This window comes from Ailuropoda melanoleuca, chromosome 2 (assembly GCF_002007445.2).
Source record: "Ailuropoda melanoleuca isolate Jingjing chromosome 2, ASM200744v2, whole genome shotgun sequence".
NCBI classification, from domain to species: domain Eukaryota; kingdom Metazoa; phylum Chordata; class Mammalia; order Carnivora; family Ursidae; genus Ailuropoda; species Ailuropoda melanoleuca.
The window spans coordinates 77,195,183-77,215,107 of record NC_048219.1 but is presented as its reverse complement, the minus strand read 5'-3'; the positions used below and the strand labels follow the sequence as shown (position 1 = coordinate 77,215,107).

General features: G+C 54.5%; 1 protein-coding gene across 1 annotated transcript in view; it reads right to left on the bottom strand.

The window, feature by feature from the left end:
* SLC6A17 (solute carrier family 6 member 17) overlaps positions 1–19,188 on the bottom strand; it is a 51,410-nt gene extending 32,222 nt beyond the window's left edge. Inside the window, exon 1 of the mRNA XM_034641652.1 lies at positions 18,736–19,188. The gene's annotated coding sequence lies outside the window, so the exon portion shown is untranslated. The remainder of the gene's footprint in view (positions 1–18,735) is intronic.
* Positions 19,189–19,925: the final 737 nt, after the last annotated feature.

Genomic DNA, 19,925 nt, shown 5'->3' with positions numbered 1-19,925 from the left:
TAAAAAAAAAAAAAAAAAGAAACGTAAACCTGTTGGGGCAGAAAAAAACAGACATGAAACCCAAATAAAGGACCATCCATGATGGTACTGCTCCTTCTCATAACTGCACGTCCTAGAGTGTTCAAGACCCTTCAGAGGCCCCTACAGCCCTCCGCTCCCAGGCGGTGCAGGTTGGTGGCCAACCCCTAGCTCTCCTGAGCTCTATGTAGCCAAACCACCCGGTGGGACCCAGGCAAGCTGCTGTCTGCCTTCTCTACGGTCTTTCTATTCAAAATACTGTTCATGGGCCAGCAGCATCGTGGGGAGCTTGGTAGAAATGCAGAATCCCAGGCCCACGCCCAGACCTACTGAATCATTCTCTGTATTTTTACAGGACTCTCAGGTGATTCAAAGGGACATTAATGCTTGCAAAAAAAAGAAGAAAGAAAGAAAGAAAGAAAGAAAGAAAGAAAGAAAGAAAGAAAGAAAGAACGAGCTAGAGTTCTCACCGTGGGGACCCTGTACACCAGCCCCTGCGAACCCTTCATTCCCCAGGCAGGAGCGCTGACCAGGCTCTGCTAAGGAGTCTGGCACCCCAGCCCTAGAGTGTTTGCTGAGTGCCAACAGACGCTGGGTCATCGCTCAGCGCTGACATTATCTGAGGGCCACTGCAGCCAAGAGCCAGTTCTCCATCCTCCAGTGACAGTTTTACAGCAGCTAATGTCTGCACACTGTGGGCGGGGGAGGCAAAACCCTCCCCGGCTCCTGCCATTCCTCATCCATCTTTCATGCTTTCCCTTAAAGAAATAAAGCACCAAGGAAATGAGTCCTTTGAAGGATATCAACATGCTGCTGTGTTTCAAAGCACCTCCTTGTGAAGGGTAGGTTGGAGGATTTAAAATTAAACACACATACACCCCGGCCCGCAGTTGCCCTGCATCTTTCGAGGGATGTAAATTACCCAGCTCTGTGATTACTTTGCTAAGGGAAGGAGCTGCGTCTGGAAGCTGTGCTCCCGTCTGTTTCCCTCATCTGTGCCGTCGGAACAGCACGGGCAGTGGCCCCGCACAGCGGACGCTTCCCCCACACCTCCTGGCTGACTCCAGGAAAGACCCAGACTTCAGGGGGACCTGGCCAGCCAGATCCTGTTATATGTGCATTGACGCCAGGAGACCTGACATATGGGGACTGTCCACGCTGTCTGTGCAGTTAGCCAGCCCTCCCTGGCCCAGGCTGTGGACCACAGCAGCAGGTGAGACGTCCCTGCCTTCCTCATCCTAGGGAGATAGTGAGTCTTTAGTGACCACTCCTTCCACCCCAGGAACAGTCCAGGTCTTGGGCTTTGGAGTGATGGAGACAGAACCAGTCTGCCTAAAAGAGCTCAGAACTCCCTGTAAGAAATGCAGCTCTCTTTTGGGACTCCACTTCACATCGGGTCAGCCGAACATTCCACTGTGTGTGAGGGAGCGTGTGTCCATGGACCCTTTAGCCCTCAGCCTCCCCCGGCTGCCGCGTTGCCCATGCTAGGTAAGGGAATGGTATCCCTAGGGGTTATGCAATGGGGAGGCCTGTGTTCTTACTGAGGCTGCCCTCCCCTTCCCCAGTCAGCAGGTCCCTGTTGCCAGGGCACTCAGAAAAAACCTAAGGCACGTGCAATGTCTGTCTGGCTACCCCATCTCCCCGGTAGCTTAAATAAGAGTTTTTATTAAAAACTAGAACTGGGGAGAAGGGTTGGGGTTCCTCCAGAGACGGCAGTCACCAGGGTACCAGCTCCGAGCCTGTCTCCAGGTACTGTGGCTGCAGTGGAATTTGATCAGGACAAATCCGCAATGCATTAAGTGCGATTTACTGCCCATCACCCCACAACTGGAGAAAACCAAAGGGGATTCCCGCAAGTCTGCAGAATTTATCCTGATGCCGACCAACTGGAGGACAAGCTTTCCCATAAATAGCCAAAAGACTGGCAGCTCTGGTTACCAACAAAGAAAGGGCTGCAGAGGGGGGACAAGCCTCATTTAAACTAGGAGGACTCAAGGACAAAGCCAGGGAGGAATAGCCACAGCAGCATCACAGAAACCAGACATATCAGCTCCATAGAAGCTTCTTCCTGCTTCCCAAGATGTGTGCGAGCATCCTGCGTCATAGCAGGGGGGCCTGGGGGCCTCCCTGGCCAACAGGTTTGCAGGATGAAAATGCTGGTGCGAATTTGCAAGCAAAGCCCCTGGGCTGGGCTCCAATCATGACTGGAACCTTCTGTGCCCAGGAAGACATTCGGTGACAACAGAGTCTGACACTTAGACTGTGAAAGCTGGAGGGGCCTGAGCAATATTCTCATTTTCTATATGAGAAAATGGAGGCCCAGAGAGGAAGCGAATTGCCCAAAGCCACTGGGTCAGACTCAGCATGGGGGATGGGGAACAGGAAGAAGGCGGTGGTGGTGAGGGCAGGGGCTTTGCAATCAGATGGGCCTGAGTTTGAGAGAGCTCCCATTTCATTCATTCATTCACTCACTCCCTTGACATCCATTTGCTGAGTGCCTTCTCTGTGCCAGGCTCTGTTCTAGATGCCAGGGATGCAGCAGCAAACAAAATAAGCAAAGTGTGTCCTTTTGGGGAGTTTCTATTTCTTGTGGAAGGGCCAGATCCTTAAGAAAGAACCGTGCGATGGCCCGTGGGGCTACGTGATACAAGGAGAAAACACATGGTGGGGGGGGTGTTGCAAGCTGGAGGGCCGCCATTTTGTGGTCTGGAAAGGCATCCCTGAGGAGAGGACTCAGGCACTCAGGCAACCTGTGTCAAGTGGGTGAGCGAGCAGACGGAATGGGAGCGCTCAGCCTCTGGCCTGCCCTCCACCACCGCAGCTCACTCTGGGGACTTGGGTGCTGAGAGCGGTGGGCAGCCACTGCATGTTAATGATGCCGGTGGGGGTGCTCTCGGGGGTGAAAAGAGTCTACGTGATGACAGCTCCCCCCTCCGAGGGACGGCTGCCGCGGGGACTCGGTGATCGGACGCATCCAAAGTGCCCAGTACTGGGCCTGGCCCCAGGAAGGACCCTGCTGCTGAGAAGCCTTGCACTGTTTGCCTTTATTCATTTAAAAATATGGAAGCCCCCCTATTTCTAGGTGGTCACAGAAATGCCATTTCTGCTCAGGAAAAGCCAGAGTGAGTTTGAGGAGGAAGTGGAATAGGGGGTGGAGAGAAGCATTTCCACCCACACCATCTCAGAAATGTCCAGGTTTTGTCAGCAGGGACTGCTGCCCCCCCCAAGAGGCTGCTGGAGTGGCACCCTGCAAAGCCCAGCCTGTCCCCCTCACCCACAGCCACAGGGAAGCCNCTTTGAAGGATATCAACATGCTGCTGTGTTTCAAAGCACCTCCTTGTGAAGGGTAGGTTGGAGGATTTAAAATTAAACACACATACACCCCGGCCCGCAGTTGCCCTGCATCTTTCGAGGGATGTAAATTACCCAGCTCTGTGATTACTTTGCTAAGGGAAGGAGCTGCGTCTGGAAGCTGTGCTCCCGTCTGTTTCCCTCATCTGTGCCGTCGGAACAGCACGGGCAGTGGCCCCGCACAGCGGACGCTTCCCCCACACCTCCTGGCTGACTCCAGGAAAGACCCAGACTTCAGGGGGACCTGGCCAGCCAGATCCTGTTATATGTGCATTGACGCCAGGAGACCTGACATATGGGGACTGTCCACGCTGTCTGTGCAGTTAGCCAGCCCTCCCTGGCCCAGGCTGTGGACCACAGCAGCAGGTGAGACGTCCCTGCCTTCCTCATCCTAGGGAGATAGTGAGTCTTTAGTGACCACTCCTTCCACCCCAGGAACAGTCCAGGTCTTGGGCTTTGGAGTGATGGAGACAGAACCAGTCTGCCTAAAAGAGCTCAGAACTCCCTGTAAGAAATGCAGCTCTCTTTTGGGACTCCACTTCACATCGGGTCAGCCGAACATTCCACTGTGTGTGAGGGAGCGTGTGTCCGTGGACCCTTTAGCCCTCAGCCTCCCCCGGCTGCCGCGTTGCCCATGCTAGGTAAGGGAATGGTATCCCTAGGGGTTATGCAATGGGGAGGCCTATGTTCTTACTGAGGCTGCCCTCCCCTTCCCCAGTCAGCAGGTCCCTGTTGCCAGGGCACTCAGAAAAAACCTAAGGCACGTGCAATGTCTGTCTGGCTACCCCATCTCCCCGGTAGCTTAAATAAGAGTTTTTATTAAAAACTAGAACTGGAGAGAAGGGTTGGGGTTCCTCCAGAGACGGCAGTCACCAGGGTACCAGCTCCGAGCCTGTCTCCAGGTACTGTGGCTGCAGTGGAATTTGATCAGGACAAATCCGCAATGCATTAAGTGCGATTTACTGCCCATCACCCCACAACTGGAGAAAACCAAAGGGGATTCCCGCAAGTCTGCAGNCACCCCACAACTGGAGAAAACCAAAGGGGATTCCCGCAAGTCTGCAGAATTTATCCTGATGCCGACCAACTGGAGGACAAGCTTTCCCATAAATAGCCAAAAGACTGGCAGCTCTGGTCACCAACAAAGAAAGGGCTGCAGAGGGGGGACAAGCCTCATTTAAACTAGGAGAACTCAAGGACAAAGCCAGGGAGGGATAGCCACAGCAGCATCACAGAAACCAGACATATCAGCTCCATAGAAGCTTCTTCCTGCTTCCCAAGATGTGTGCGAGCATCCTGCGTCATAGCAGGGGGGCCTGGGGGCCTCCCTGGCCAACAGGTTTGCAGGATGAAAATGCTGGTGCGAATTTGCAAGCAAAGCCCCTGGGCTGGGCTCCAATCATGACTGGAACCTTCTGTGCCCAGGAAGACATTCGGTGACAACAGAGTCTGACACTTAGACTGTGAAAGCTGGAGGGGCCTGAGCAATATTCTCATTTTCTATATGAGAAAATGGAGGCCCAGAGAGGAAGCGAATTGCCCAAAGCCACTGGGTCAGACTCAGCATGGGGGATGGGGAACAGGAAGAAGGCGGTGGTGGTGAGGGCAGGGGCTTTGCAATCAGATGGGCCTGAGTTTGAGAGAGCTCCCATNAATTGCCCAAAGCCACTGGGTCAGACTCAGCATGGGGGATGGGGAACAGGAAGAAGGCGGTGGTGGTGAGGGTAGGGGCTTTGCAATCAGATGGGCTGAGTTTGAGAGAGCTCCCATTTCATTCATTCATTCACTCACTCCCTTGACATCCATTTGCTGAGTGCCTTCTCTGTGCCAGGCTCTGTTCTAGATGCCAGGGATGCAGCAGCAAACAAAATAAGCAAAGTGTGTCCTTTTGGGGAGTTTCTATTTCTTGTGGAAGGGCCAGATCCTTAAGAAAGAACCGTGCGATGGCCCGTGGGGCTACGTGATACAAGGAGAAAACACATGGTGGGGGGGGTGTTGCAAGCTTGGAGGGCCGCCATTTTGTGGTCTGGAAAGGCATCCCTGAGGAGGGGACTCAGGCACTCAGGCAACCTGTGTTAAGTGGGTGAGCGAGCAGACGGAATGGGAGCACTCAGCCCCTGGCCTGCCCTCCACCACCGCAGCTCACTCTGGGGACTTGGGTGCTGAGAGCGGTGGGCAGCCACTGCATGTTAATGATGCCGGTGGGGTGCTCTCAGGGGTGAAAAGAGTCTACGTGATGACAGCTCCCCCCTCCGAGGGACGGCTGCCGCGGGGACTCGGTGATCGGACGCATCCAAAGTGCCCAGTACTGGGCCTGGCCCCAGGAAGGACCCTGCTGCTGAGAAGCCTTGCACTGTTTGCCTTTATTCATTTAAAAATATGGAAGCCCCCCTATTTCTAGGTGGTCACAGAAATGCCATTTCTGCTCAGGAAAAGCCAGAGTGAGTTTGCGGAGGAAGTGGAATAGGGGGTGGAGAGAAGCATTTCCACCCACACCATCTCAGAAATGTCCAGGTTTTGTCAGCAGGGACTGCTGCCCCCCCCAAGAGGCTGCTGGAGTGGCACCCTGCAAAGCCCAGCCTGTCCCCCTCACCCACAGCCACAGGGAAGCCGGTAAAGTGTGCCCAGCACCAGGTCTTGGGTCTAAAGATCAGCGATGTTACTACTAATAGACACATGGCCTCCTCCTCTTAACGTCTGGCAATATCAGTAGTCGAACAACAGCTCGTTTTTGTGATAGTTTGAAACCACTTACACTTTTGACTCAGTCTGCTGGCATGGCCTGGGGTGGTGACAATGCCCAGAAGCCAGACTGCACGGTTTCACATCCCAGCTCCGTGCTCACCAGCTGCCTGGCCTGAGCTCCGTTTCCTCAGCCGTCGACGGAGGGCCACAGCGCCCACCCGACAGTGTTGTGGGGAACACCAGTCGGGGTCTCAGAACGGTGCCGGCGTCCAGCAAGGGCTCACAAATGTCGCTTCTTCTGGACACCTCGTTGGACTCGCGGCCAGCCCGGGAAGTGAGTGGGGGGCAGCCGCGCCCCAGGGCAGGACAGCACCTGGCTCACATCACATGGCTGTCAGCACCCACATCTCCTTGCTTCTGGGCTGCCTCCATGTTTTAAAGAGCATTGGAACCACCCTCCCTTCCTGCATCCCCCAGCTCCCTGGGAGTCCCTGGGCTGGTGACAGATCAGCTTTCAGACGAGGGCATGGGAATCCAACACGTACCCAGCCAACAACCCTGAAACATGACCTGGGACAAGCAAATCAGAGAAGGACTCAGAAGGGGCAGGAGGCCATGGAGCCAGGCATTGTCCAGGGATCAGGAGACCAGCTAGGGGCTGGTCCCAACCAACCACCAACCAACCGTGCGAGCTGCCGCTGTTGCGCTGACCCCTCTAGGCCTCAGTTTCCCTGTGTGTAAAATGGGTAAGTCTGCATGATCTCTGAGGCCCTTTTCAGCTCTGTCTGTATCCATTGGGTGTCCCTCCTGCACAGGGGTGGGAGCAAGGCATGCCCCGCCCCAGGCACGTGACACCACAGGTCCTTCCGCCTGTCTGTCTTACCACCCCTGTCAGCGCAGAGCTCACTGCGGTGTCACCTTGACGGCCGGCCCAGCCAAACTCACACCGTGCCCCTGGAGGAGCTGGGGTGGGCTGAAAGCCGCTTTCACGAGCAGTACATCAGGTGATGGGGTTCCGGGGTGCACTCTGAGAGGAATGCCGCAATTACTTAAAGCACAATGCAGGGGGGCTCGAGAGCCGAGGAAGCCCACAGTACCAGATCTGTCACTTAGCAACAGAGGCTAAGCTTCCAGCTCAGAACACGTGAGAAGTAGCCGGAGGGAGTGAACTGTGAATCTTCTTAAAAAGAAAAAAAAATAGTGTGACGAGGAGGCAGACAGGTAAAAATATCCCGGGCCAGAGGGCTGACAGCCCCACAACTTTTCAAGCGCGGGACTCAGCCATCACCTCAGGGCTGAGGGGCAGCCACCCACCTGCCCCCGGGGCCAGGCCCAGCCCCTCCACTCCAAGCAGCCAGAGGTGGGAGCCTTCTGGAACGATGCATCCAGTCAACGCCACGAACACCTGCCTCTTGGGGTCAACATCTCTCTTGTTCGGGAGGGTGTAACAGGGAACTCAGGGGACGAACTCAAGGGAATCACTTATTTTCCAAGCCAGACTCCCAGGGGAGCTGTGTCGTGGGGCCACCGCCTTCAGGAAAGCAGGCAGCCAAGGTGATGACAGACCCCCCCCTGGGGCCCCGCTTCCCTGAGGCCCGTGGGGCACACCTTGCTCTGCCACCCTTGGGTCTTATGGCTCCGGGGACAGTACTGCACATTCTTAAATGTGGAGAGCTGGGAAGAGCCCCCAGGAGGGGAGGGCGATGGGAGAACACCCCGCTGCCTCGGCCATAAAGCCAAGGTCAACTCAAAGCTAATTGGTGGTGGGAAGGAAACAAGGTTGGGGTCCCTCTCTCTCAGACAACTTGACAGCTTCCTGATTTCCATGTGACAAGCAGTTGTGGCCCAAAGAGCTCTCCTGATTACCTCAGAGCCTCTGGGCTTCAACTGAGCCCAAAACGGGTCGGACTGTTATCAGAGACACAAATTGTCCTACAAATTATTTTTAATTGTTTTATCGAAACTTCTGGAAACTTCTGGCAGTCTGGGACGAACTGCTCCTGACAGGCCCTGGCGGGTCTTGATGGCTGCTCTCCTTGGGTTTTCTTGTCCAGCTCCCTCCCCCACCCTCCATCCCAAGGGCACAGAGCCCCGTTAGCATGTTGGACGCAGTCCTCGCTCCCGCCCCCGTGCTCTAGTTCAGACCCTTCCTCAGTCAGACACCTGCATCAGGGTCCCTTTCCTCTAGGCCTTCAGAGGCAGCTTCCCGAAATACCATGTCGTCCCACTCCCACTGCCTCCTGGAGAGAGCCCATGGCCCTTACCAGGGCCCCTCCATCCCCCAGCGTCAGCTGTCACTTCTTCCCCCGCCACCCTGCATAAAGCCCTCCCCCTCTGCATAAAGCCCTCCCCAGCCTCTGCCTACTGAAGCTTCTAGTCTTTAAAGGCAGGCTCAAGGTCCACTGCCTCGCCTCTGTGACACGTTCTGTGATGCTCTAAGTGAAAATTTATGCTCCTTTCTTTCCCCTTCTCGGCATGCAACTTGTAATACTCTCTCACGCTTTTACCATTTGGCTTTCTAGTATAGCTCCCTGTGTGCATCCCTGATTCCTTTTCTAAATAGGGAGCTCCCCGAAGGCAGGGACCAAGGTGTACCCAGCTTTGCATCCACCTGCCACCGCCCCCAGCCTAGCCTGTGCCTGCCACACACAGGACGGAACAGGGTCCCTATAGATGTTCCAGGGTCCCTGCCTTCTCCACCTCCAAGAGCAACCTGCTTCCCCTGTTGAAATGCTAACCACAGCCTTCACCTTTGAAACAGAGGCAGGGGTGAAAATAGAACACACTTGACCAAGATATATTTAAACCTACTAGGTATGGCCTGCCCCAGCCAGGGTCACTAACCGGGTACAGCCGTGCAGCCCATGTGGGGAGGACCCCAGGACTTGGAAGCCAGTTTTCTGTTCTGTAATCTCTGTAAAACAGGAAACAGTGCTTACCTACCAACTGTATCTGGTTACCACATGGATAGAAAAAGAAAGAAAAAGAAAAGTTTACCGAGAAGTCAAATAAACAGAACAGTAATTTCTGACTCCATTTCAGAGATTTGCTGGGTTTGGGTTTTCGTCTCCCACCTAGATCTCAAAGAATACCCTCTTTGGTTCTATAAGACCCAACCCTCAGGTATCACTATCACATGTGCTCAGTAAATATGAGACGAAGGAAGTGAATGAGTGAATTCATGAACAGATGCATTTTGAAGTCCCCAAATTTTCCGGCGTCTGATGGAATTTCCCAGCTCCCAAATTTTCCTATTTTCTTTGTTTGTTTTTTTGTTTTTGTTTTGTTTTTATAAGGATTTTATTTATTTATTTATTACAGAGAGAGACAGCCAGCGAGAGAGGGAACACAAGCAGGGGGAGTGGGAGAGGAAGAAGCAGGCTCCCAGTGGAGGAGCCTGATGTGGGGCTCGATCCCAGAACACCAGGATCACGTCCTGAGCTGAAGGTAGATGCTTAATGACTGCGCCACCCAGGCGCCCCTCAAATTTTCCTATTTTCTGATGCAATATTCTCATCCCAAGAAGACATGATGCCCCAAAGGTGCCCTAAGTAGTTTATTTTTTATAAGGTTTTTATTTATTTATTTGACAGAGGAAGAGAGAGAGAAAGCACAAGAGAGAGGAGGGGCAAAGGCCAAGGGGCAAGCAGAATCCCCAGTAAGCAGGGAGACCTGCAAGGAGATTGACGACGGGGCTCATTCCAACAACCCTGAGGTCATGACCTGAGCTGAAACCAAGAGTTGGACGCCTGGCCGACGGAGCCACCCAAGTGTGCCCCCAAAGTGGCAGTTTTAATTTTTTTTTTAAGATTTTATTTATTTATTTGACAGAGAGACACAGCGAGAGAGGGAACACAAGCAGGGGGAGTGGGAGAGGGAGAAGCAGGCTTCCTGCTGAGTAGGGAGCCCGATGCGGGGCTCGATCCCAGAACCCTGGGATCATGACCTGAGCAGAAGGCAGACGCTTAATGACTGAGCCACCCAGGCANTGACAGAGAGACACAGCGAGAGAGGGAACACAAGCAGGGGGAGTGGGAGAGGAAGAAGCAGGCTTCCTGCTGAGTAGGGAGCCCGATGCGGGGCTCGATCCTAGAACCCTGGGATCATGACCTGAGCAGAAGGCAGACGCTTAATGACTGAGCCACCCAGGCACCCCCTGACGTGGCCGTTCAAAGCAAAGCTAACCTGAGAAGTCTGGCCAGCATTCACGGACATTTTGCCTCTCATAAAGGATCCACTCTTTGCGCCTCACTTTCTCCACTTTGTAGACAGGGTCCGTCTTCACCTCAGAGAAATAAACCCTAGACGGGCATGGTCTCGGCACAGGGCATTCCAGAGGCTGGTGGGGCCGTTTCAAACAACACCTCAGACAAAGGAGCCCGCAGAATCTTCCGCGGCCTGTCTCACCTTCCTGTTCCATTTGCCGAGTCTGTTCTCTGCAGTTGGTATTTTGTTTTCTTAGTCAAGGAGGAAGGGAAGCAGGAAAAGGGGCAGATGGTCCAGAGGGGGAGGAACTGGCACTGGAAGATGTGGGTGGGGCTAGTGCAAACACAATCTTTTGGTTCAGTTTTACCATTTCATGTGAGGGGGGAAGGCCTGCCCAGGGGGTGTGTAAGCGACAGCAGCGCTATGGCTGCCCCCCAGACGCATTAGTCTCGTGCCAGAATGTAGGCGCTAAGGGAACTTCTGAAGGCAGAGGGGGCTATAGTAATCAACAACCACAGCACACAGGGGAGACTTCTTGAGGGCTGGTTCTGCAGCAGCCACTGTGTGAAGCAGCCACCGGCTCCTTAAACCCTGCCCGTCACCGGATGAGGTTGGTTCCACAATTATTCCCATTCTACAGATGAAAAAGTAGAGGTTCAGAGGGATTCGTGACCTAAGTTCGTTGAACTTAAGACCCTTCGATGCTGGCACTTTCTTGAACTTACCAGAGAGGGTGAATGGAAGGTCTTCCCCCAGTCTCCACCACCCACCTGATCAACAGCCATTGTGAGACACCACTGATTGTACAATTGTGCCCTGAATCGAAGATGTGTCAACGCACAGAAAAATGCATCTTGGAACTGATGAGGGAAGGCACCTGGTTCGTAGCTACAAGTCCAAAGCTGGACTCCCTACAAGTCCAAATACCTGGGTCCACACCAGCACAGTTCGGCTCTGGGGTCTGCCTCTAAACCACAACGCTGGCACAGAAATATGGGCTTCAGAGCGAGGGAAGCCTGGCTGGAGTCGTGCTGCTACTTACTAGCTGTGAGTCTATAGGAAACGATACAGCCTCTCGTGGTCTCGGCTTCTGGATCTGAAAAGATGGAGAGGAAGGCCCCACTCTCACAGAGTCGTCATGAGGATAAAAGGAGATGATGCGGGCACTAGCCGCCCCTTCTTGTGAGCACATGCAGGAGATGGGCTTGACCACGTCTCGAGGCACAGCCGCCCGCTAGCCGGCAACGCCCTGGCACCGGAGTGTGACAAGCACGTGGGTGCCCGAAGATGTGGGGGGCTGCCGGGGGTGCAGGCGCTGGTGCTCCTACGGACTTCCCGCTTCCTTTACTTCCTTCATCCAATATTTACTGAACACTAACTACGTGCCAGGCCCTGTTCTAGCTCAGCAGAGAACGGAGCAAACAGTGTCCCTCCCCTGTGAGATTTATACTCCAGTGTAAAGTGATGAATAAAAATCAGACAAGTATATAATTAATACTGTGTATATAGACACATACCTATAGGATAGACAAAGATAGTACATAAATAAGTTATTCTGAATGTGAGGGGATGGACTGAGACAGGGACGCTACAATGTGTAGGGGGAATAGGAGCACACACTCTGATAAAGACCTGACAGAGTGAGAGGATGAGCCCTGTGAACAGCCTGAGAAACCATTCAGGGCAGAAAGAATAGGAAGTGCAAAGGCCCTGAGGCAGCCTGCTTGGTGAGTACAAGGACCAGAAAGAAGCGCATCCGAAGAAAGGGAAGAATGGGAAGTGCTGACAGGAGGATAGCTAGACTCCAGAACAGACAGGACTTGCAGGCCATGGAAAGGCCTGGATTTCCTTTCAAGGCTAACAGGGAGCTGTTTTAAGTGTTTGCGCAGGAGAGTGATGTGACTCAACTGTTTTTAAGGAGATGACTATAGGACAAGTGAAGAAACAGGGAGGGTAGGTGAGAGGTGATGGTGACCTGAGCCAGGGTGATGGGTGAGGTTTAGGTGTTAAAGAGAGGGAAACAGAGAGCCCCAGGATGCTGAAGGACATACCAGGTCCCAGATAGGTAGAAGACCCATGAGACTGTCCCAGTTGGAAAAAGACACTATTTTTTAAAATCAGGTGTGAAAATAGAAAGTCCAGGAGCAATGAGTGAAAACCCCACTACCTTCTTTCCTCGTTCTTGGGAGGCTCATGGTGGTAACAGATGGGTCCTCACAGTATCTCTCCAAATTCTCTGATCTGGATTTTCTTAAAGGATTTTATCTTGTTTCAGAGAGAGACAGAGGGAACCAAGGGGGTCCAATTACCTGAGTTACCCACCAGACTGCTGAAGAGCACTTGAAGGAATAGTGATCAGAAACCCTTAATTACAGTCCCAACATGATGTCTTTTTCCTGGGAATGAGAAGGGTTTGTGCCTCTTTCCTCACCAGCCCTCAGTGCAGCTTTGGGGAGGGGTGGGCAGAAAAGTGCTCCTACTGGGTACAGGTCACAGGACAGCTGAGATCACAGTGAAGGGAGCAAGCACTTTTTTAAAAAGATTTATGTATTTATTTGAGAGAGAGAGAGAGACAGTGCACAAGTGGGGGGAGGGGCAGAGGCAGAGGGAAAAAGAGAATCCAAACGACACTCCCCACTGAGTACGGGGCTCCATCCCACAGCCCTGAGATCACAACCTGAACCGAAACCAAGAGGCAGCTCCTCAACTGACTGAGCCACCTGGGCGCCCCAGGAGCAAATATTTTTGAAGACCTGCTGTGCTTACATACATTATTTATGCCCCCAAAAAACTTGGGATAGAAAGTGTAATTCTCATTTTACAAACAAAGAAGCCAAGGGGAGAGAACTATCAGGTACGAGATTACCCTGCCATGAAATGTGAGAGCGGGGATTGAAACTGTGGTTTCCCAAACTCTGTAGCCCATTTCCTTGCTGCTATGTTGGCACTTTCCAAACACACTAAGAAGAGAACGCTGGTATGGCACGCTGGGGTAAATGGAGGAGGCCGTACTACCCTAAGCCACTCCAGGCTATTCCAAGACATGAAGGCTCCTTATTACTGGGCCACATGCTCCCCATCTGTGGCACTGGGGAGGAAACTCTCCCCTGAGCCATGCTGCCTTGCACAATGAATCTCATTCGGCACATCAACAGTGAGGCGCGTCCTTCTACCACCATTTCTCCCTGAGGTTAGGGGCTTCTTCCTTTGGCCAGGTCCTTTCCTAAAGCCAATGACATAATGCAAGTTGGGGAACTGGTCAAGGAGATTCCTTCCAGCTGCTCTAAAGGAGTCCCCAAATTACTAGCCGGCAGGTCATCTCGGTGGTGTGCCAGCACCGTGGACAGCACCCATCAGGGCATTCTGGGAGCTAATGCTGGGTTGCACCTGCTGTCCTTCCCTTAACTCCCCCACCCCAGGGAAGAGGAGGTCCACATCCTCACCGAATACTTACCTGGCAGCACCTGATGGAGCCACTCCAGCAGGTGACTGTTCACATTCCTTGAAAGGAGGCTTTACGAAACAGTGCTCCTGACCTGGAGTGGGATTTAAAACCACAGGAGCCCAGGAGTCTTATAATTAAAGAGAAAATGCAACCAGCAGGAATTTGGGGGTGTAGACCCACAAATTCTATTTGTGAGTAAAAGAATAGTTAGCAAATTTGTGGTGCACAGAATCCAGAGGAAATTCTAATTAAACCAGTAATCAGAGATGATGGAGTACAGCGAGAGGCAACTTGTTATCTCCAAATGAACCACGAGTAGCTTTGGAAGATCGAGCGGCAGCTCGGTGGGACAAATGCAGCGGGTGAGATGACCCCAGGGCCCAGAACCTGGGGCATTATTTCCTCCTCCCCACGCCTGCCCTGCCTTCACTCCCCAAGAAGCCCCAGAGAAAATGGGACTTTAAGTCTCAATTCCCAAGTTGGAGACTCAGGCTGCCCAGGGCTTGCCTGACCCAGAATCATTCTCCAACAAAACAGACCTGGTCACGAACGTGAGAATAACGTAGTACGGCAACCCATCTTGCATCTAAGCTTATGTTCTCACTTGTAAGTTTTCTGTACACAGTGAATATCTAGTTTTTTTAAATAACTGGATTTATCCATAGTTGAACAATGTTTTAATTTAAATAATGACTCATGGGGGTGGGGGAGAGGGGGCATTTTCAAAGGAATATATCTGCACAAAATGGCTGCCTGTGCAGCAAGGGCTTCTGGGAGAACTCTTCGTGTCCTCTGGGGGTGGGGTGGGGGAGCAATAGTGCTTACACTCCAATGACCTACCCTCACTTACAGGAACTTCCCCAAGATCAACGGCGGTTTGGAGGTACCAGGCAGGATAGGCCGATACGGGCCTGTTCTCCCAGGGCTGGTGAGTTCTCGGAGAGGGAAGAGATGAACAGGCAGGAAGAATCAGACACCAGGTTCCCCAGAGCAGCCATGGACTCCAATGGCAAAGCCCCAGGGGTGAGGACAGTGGGCCCTCCATGGAACAAGTCTGGGAAGCAAGCAGCGTCCCTCTGAGCAGCCCATGCCAGCGGCTACTGTAAATAACCCTGGAGTGTTAGCAGTTCTGCTCCGGGGTCTGGGGCCTCCCCAGAAACTGCTGCGAGTCCCCAGCACCCACTCTCCAGCAGAGAAACCTGACACACCAGGGCTCCCACCAGCACCTGGCCGTCCTTCATTCCACAGATGCAGAAATCCTCCCGACCACATCCAACCTGCTCAGCCCTTCCCTCACCTTCCCTTCCCTTCCAGCACCAACCCCTGACTTGGATAAACTTTAAGGAATGAGGTCAGGAGTGGTAGAGATCGAGAAGAAAAAGACCGACAAGGACAACAAAACACCATAATAGAACCTGGCTCTTCTGCTGGGTTCCAACCCACCTGGCCCCACAGACCAGATTCCGCAAACCTTGGAAGTTTAGGTATGTTCGTTCTGTACCAAATTCCCATTGGTGGAGGCTCATTTCCCCCTTCCTCGGGCCACTAGCTTAAAGAACCGGATCCACGGGCTTAGACCGCCTCATTTGGAGAAATGCTTAGGCAGCCAGCAAATATATGTTAAGAACTTAACTATGGAGATAGATCCCATAAGTGGCTCAGAGCATTAAGTTTGGATTCTGCCAGACCTGAGTTCAGATCCTATCTGATTGAGTTCAGATTGCCACTCACAACCTGTGTGACCTTGGGCAAGTTATTTCACCTCTCTGAACCTTAAGTCCCACATCAGTCAACTGCAGAGAGCAATACCTGGGGATTGTAGTGAAGATTAAATGAGATGGTGTGTGACTAAAGCACTTAGCATGACACAGAAGCCTCAGGAAAACCCTGGAGTATTGCTGTGTGTCAAGCAGGGCGTGAGCTGCAGGACCCCAGAACCGCAGTCACGACTCCTAGAAGCACACCAAGTAGGGCTTTCCCCACAGGTCACTGACCCGGCTGTCCCGGGTAGCACACCAATACAGACCCACCTGAGGGCTTGTGCTTCTGCCCTCTGGAAGTCCGGGCCATGAGGTGGGGGAGGACGATGGCAAAGGAACTTGCAGGGGGGTGACAGACTGAATCTGTTCCCAGCCTGGTGCCCCAGATGTTTGGCTGTGAGAACTTCTTGCAGCCCAGCCTAGGAGCGAGCGATAACTCAGATCTGCTTCCAGGAAGAAAGCTCAAATCCATCTTGCCTTTAAACTATTCTGCTGCTTATCCTAGCAGCCTTTCAGGGACTGGTGATGAATTGGCCTGCCGCAGCTAACTTAGACAGGAAAGGAGAGTGAGGGGAGGGAAGGTGCACAGGGAGAAGGAGCCTGCTTCCCCAGAATCGCCTCATCTCTGAAATTTGCGCCCAGATCCAGTGGGGAAGGCATCCAACCAGGGTTTGTGTACCTCGCGCGCGCGCGCGCGCGCACACACACACACACACACTGCCTGTAGTAGATTGGGGTCCCCTGGGCCAGCATGGCCTCTCTTGCTGCACTGAGGATCCCCTTATTGCCTTGACTTCCGAGGCACACGCACCTTTGCTTAGCACCACGTTACAGAAAGAGAGAGCAAGGGGCCAGGATCCCCCAGGGAAGGCAAGAGACACACTCTCCTTTCCAGGACGGTTGTCATGCAGCTTCCAACTCCATGGTGGACAGGACGGGGGCGGGGGGCAAGATCGGATCAAAGGGCAGGGACCCCTGAAGTCCCCCCAGCAAATGGCACAACTTGATAGCAGGCCACAGTCATGCACAATTCTACGGAGTCAAGGTCTGTGCAGGAGTCTCGCCCCGGAGCTGCTGCAGACAGCCGAGGGCACCCATCGGACCCAGCACAGCTCTGCCTGCCACCCCTACCCCACCCCCCATAATCCCGCTTTTACTCCAGGCGTCCTGGGGAGACTGGAAGGTTGGGAAGAGGTCACTTTAAAGCTGAATTGTGGGTCCTTCTCAACTACACATGAAGCCCCGACACTTTGATTTGTCTCCACAGCCCTTCTCATGCCAAGACACAAGGGCTGGGAGAGCAAGAACCGCCACGGGTTCTGGGCCACAAAGAAAGGGGTGGGGAATGGACATTTGATGAGCACCTGCCAGAGGTCCAGCACCAGGCTCCTAATAAGCCTGAGGAAAAGGTGCCACAGGCATCCCTATTTTATAACTGAGGAAACCAAGGCTCAGAGGTAAAGCGACTTGCCCAAGGTCACCCCACGCTGGCACGTGGCAGAGCACGGGCCCATTTCTGACCACAATCACTGAGCCTTCCCCAGAGCCTCTGCTCCAGTCCCCCCCGCCACCCCGACCTGGCTCTGCTCACCTTGCCTGTGGGTCCAGAGCTCTAGGACCCCGGCCCGGCAGCCAGGCAGCCTGAGCTCTGCTTCGCACACCCTGGGGACCTGCCCCCCTCTGTGACCCCAAAACACTGGGAGCTCTGGTGTTTCTCCTTACAAGTCCTGTTAAGGTGCTCCATTCAACTCACAAACAGCTGACACACAACTCTGTGTGTGACTCAGGCCAAACGAACTCACTCCAATCGGCGCTGGTGGGCACAATTTGCCTTCTGCTCTGAGTCACTCGGGCCAAGCTGCAAGGATTTGCTGAAACTCACCACCTACTTAGCTACATCTGCTTCGTTAGAGAAAAAGCCAGCACACGAGCCGAACCCTCTGCTGGTCCTTGTGGAGGGGCCAGAGCCAAGGACAGTCAGATGTGACCTCCAAGCCCTTCCTGCTTGGGCGATGGGTCCACCTCACTGTACCGTGGGATAAGCACAGCATGAAATACAAGAATCCCTCACTGCTAACCCCAACACACTCTGACCTTGTTCTCCAGACATCAGTCAGAATGTTCAGCACAGCCTCCCAGTTAGGCTCCAACGAAAGTTTTGGGTGAATATTTTTGGAGCCATTACAGGATTTTCTTAGCTCCTGGAAGTTCCTATTAACAAGGACAGGACGCTCACAAGCATCTTCCTTCTCCACACCACTGCCCTGCCTCCCCAACCCATCCCTCCTGCCTCACTCTCGCAGCTGAATTCTCAGCCCCCCAGGTAGCTCTGGTTAGACATTTCCTAATTCCTCGATGTTTTTCAAAGAAGGAAAAAGGAATGGGATTTAAAAAAAACATTTTTTTTTAAGGCCACTTGAGAGCAGCTGGGTCCTGTAAGGTGAGTGGCGTCAGGATTTCCGAAAGCCCTGACAGCGCTGTTGGGGCTTTCAAAAGATAGCACCAGGCTTCCTTCCTCAGCGGCCGCGCCCCTGGGGGAGCGGCCCTCCCTAGGCTATTGCGAGCATAGCTTGAGAGCACCGTGTGCACAGGTATAAATGTGGCAGAGGCCTCTCCCGAGACGGTCCTCCAGACCTGCACCCCGCGCTCGTCCCCCATCACCGCCATTCGGTTGCCAGACGCGCTTCCCTCGAGGGAAGCTGGGCTCCCAGCTAGCTCCGAATTCAGCGAGGTCCAGCCGCAGGACTGGGAATTAAATATTCATCTCGGGCGTGAGCGCTCTGCTTCTCCTGCCAATGTTACTGTCAAGGTCACGGGCCTGAAGCCGAGCGGCTGGGGCCGGGGTCTCCAGCCGCACAGAAGCCTCCCCGCGGGAACTGCGCCCTGGGCGCGCAGCTCCGGGCGGCCAAACCCGCCCGGCCTCCAGTCTGGTCCTCCGCGGAGCGCTTGCCTCTGCAGCTCTGTCCGGATTACCTCCGGAGTTCTTGGGCCCTCCTGAGCTCCGGAAGCTAGAGCCCGTGGGCCAACCCGTGAGCGCGGAGCTGGGCACCCGCGGTGCGCCGGAGGAGCGCGGGCCCCGGGGCTCCGTCGCCAGGCAACAGCGGCGGGAGCAGCGGGAGGAGCCCGGGGCCCGCGCAGGGTCGGGCGGGTACCTGGCAGCGCCGCCTCGCACCTCCGTCCTTAGGCCTTCTTCGCTGGGGCGGGGCCGGAACAGCTGAAGTTGCGGTGGCTGGCCCGGTAAAGCCAGGCGGGGCGCGGCCGGCGACTCACCTGTCCGGCGTGGGCCGTCGCGCGGGCTCGGCCCCTGCACTCCGGCCGAGTAGCTGTGGTCCCCGACGGGTGGCGGGCGCACCGCCCCTCCCGCGGGCAGCTCGAGTCTGGCGGCGGCGGGCACCGGCCGGGGCTGGGAGGGGACCTGGAGCCGCGCGTCCGCGCACGCGACTCTGCTCTCTCCTCCCTCCCTCCCTCGCCGCCGGTCCCGGCCCAGATCCCGCCCGCGGCGCGCTCGAGCCTCCGGGGAGCAGCGCGGCGAGAGCGCGTGCGGCTGCAGTCGCCGGCGCCGAGTGCCGCCCTCCCTGCGCCCTGGCCGCGCCGGCTCTGCGGAGCGGAACGGAGCTGGGCGGAGCGCAGCGCAGCGCGCACTGTTCCCTCGCTTTCCGAAAGGCCACCCTGGCTGCGGGGCGCCGTGACGCAGGCTTGACTCACGCGCGGGCCCGCGTCAGTGCGAGGCTCTGGGGCCGCAAGCGAGGCTCTGATGGCCGACGACGCAGGCGGAGGGGGTGGGCAGGGAGAGGAAGAGGGGCTAACCCAGGAGCGGCCTCTTGAGGCCCCTGCCCAGGGGACCCAGACCCTAGGGTAGCATCAGCAGGGCTTCTGTCCTCAGAGAGGAATGGGGTCCTGATGGCCAAGGGCCTGGGCCTGGGCCTTCTTTCTTCACCGTTTCAGGAGCAGCTCTTTGGCCTTCCTTCAAGAACTCAGCTCTATAAGAAACAAACTGAGGGCTTCGGGGTGGGGGGGGGAATGGGATAGACTGGTGATGGGTAGTAAGGAGGGCACGTATTGCATGGTGCATTGGGTGTTATGCGCAACTAATGAATCATCGAACTTTACATCAGAAACCAGGGATGTACTGTATGGTGACTAACATAATATAATAAAAAAAAGTTTAAAAAAAAAAAAAAAAGATCTCAGCTCTAGCCAAAGGGCTTACTCCCCTCCCCTGGCCACTTCCCCTCCCTGCCTTCGCTCATTCTTCCCCTACTTGCAATTCCTTTTCCACTCCACCGTCCTTCCTATCCTATCATCCTGAAAAACCATTACCTGTGCAGTTCAACATCAATACAGTACTTCTCTGTTGAGCTTCTCCTGTATGCTGCGGGCAGCCAGGGTTTAGAAGATCACCGAACTGCCGGCCGAACCTCTGGGACAGGCAGAGGGGGTTTACCTAGATAGCCACAATA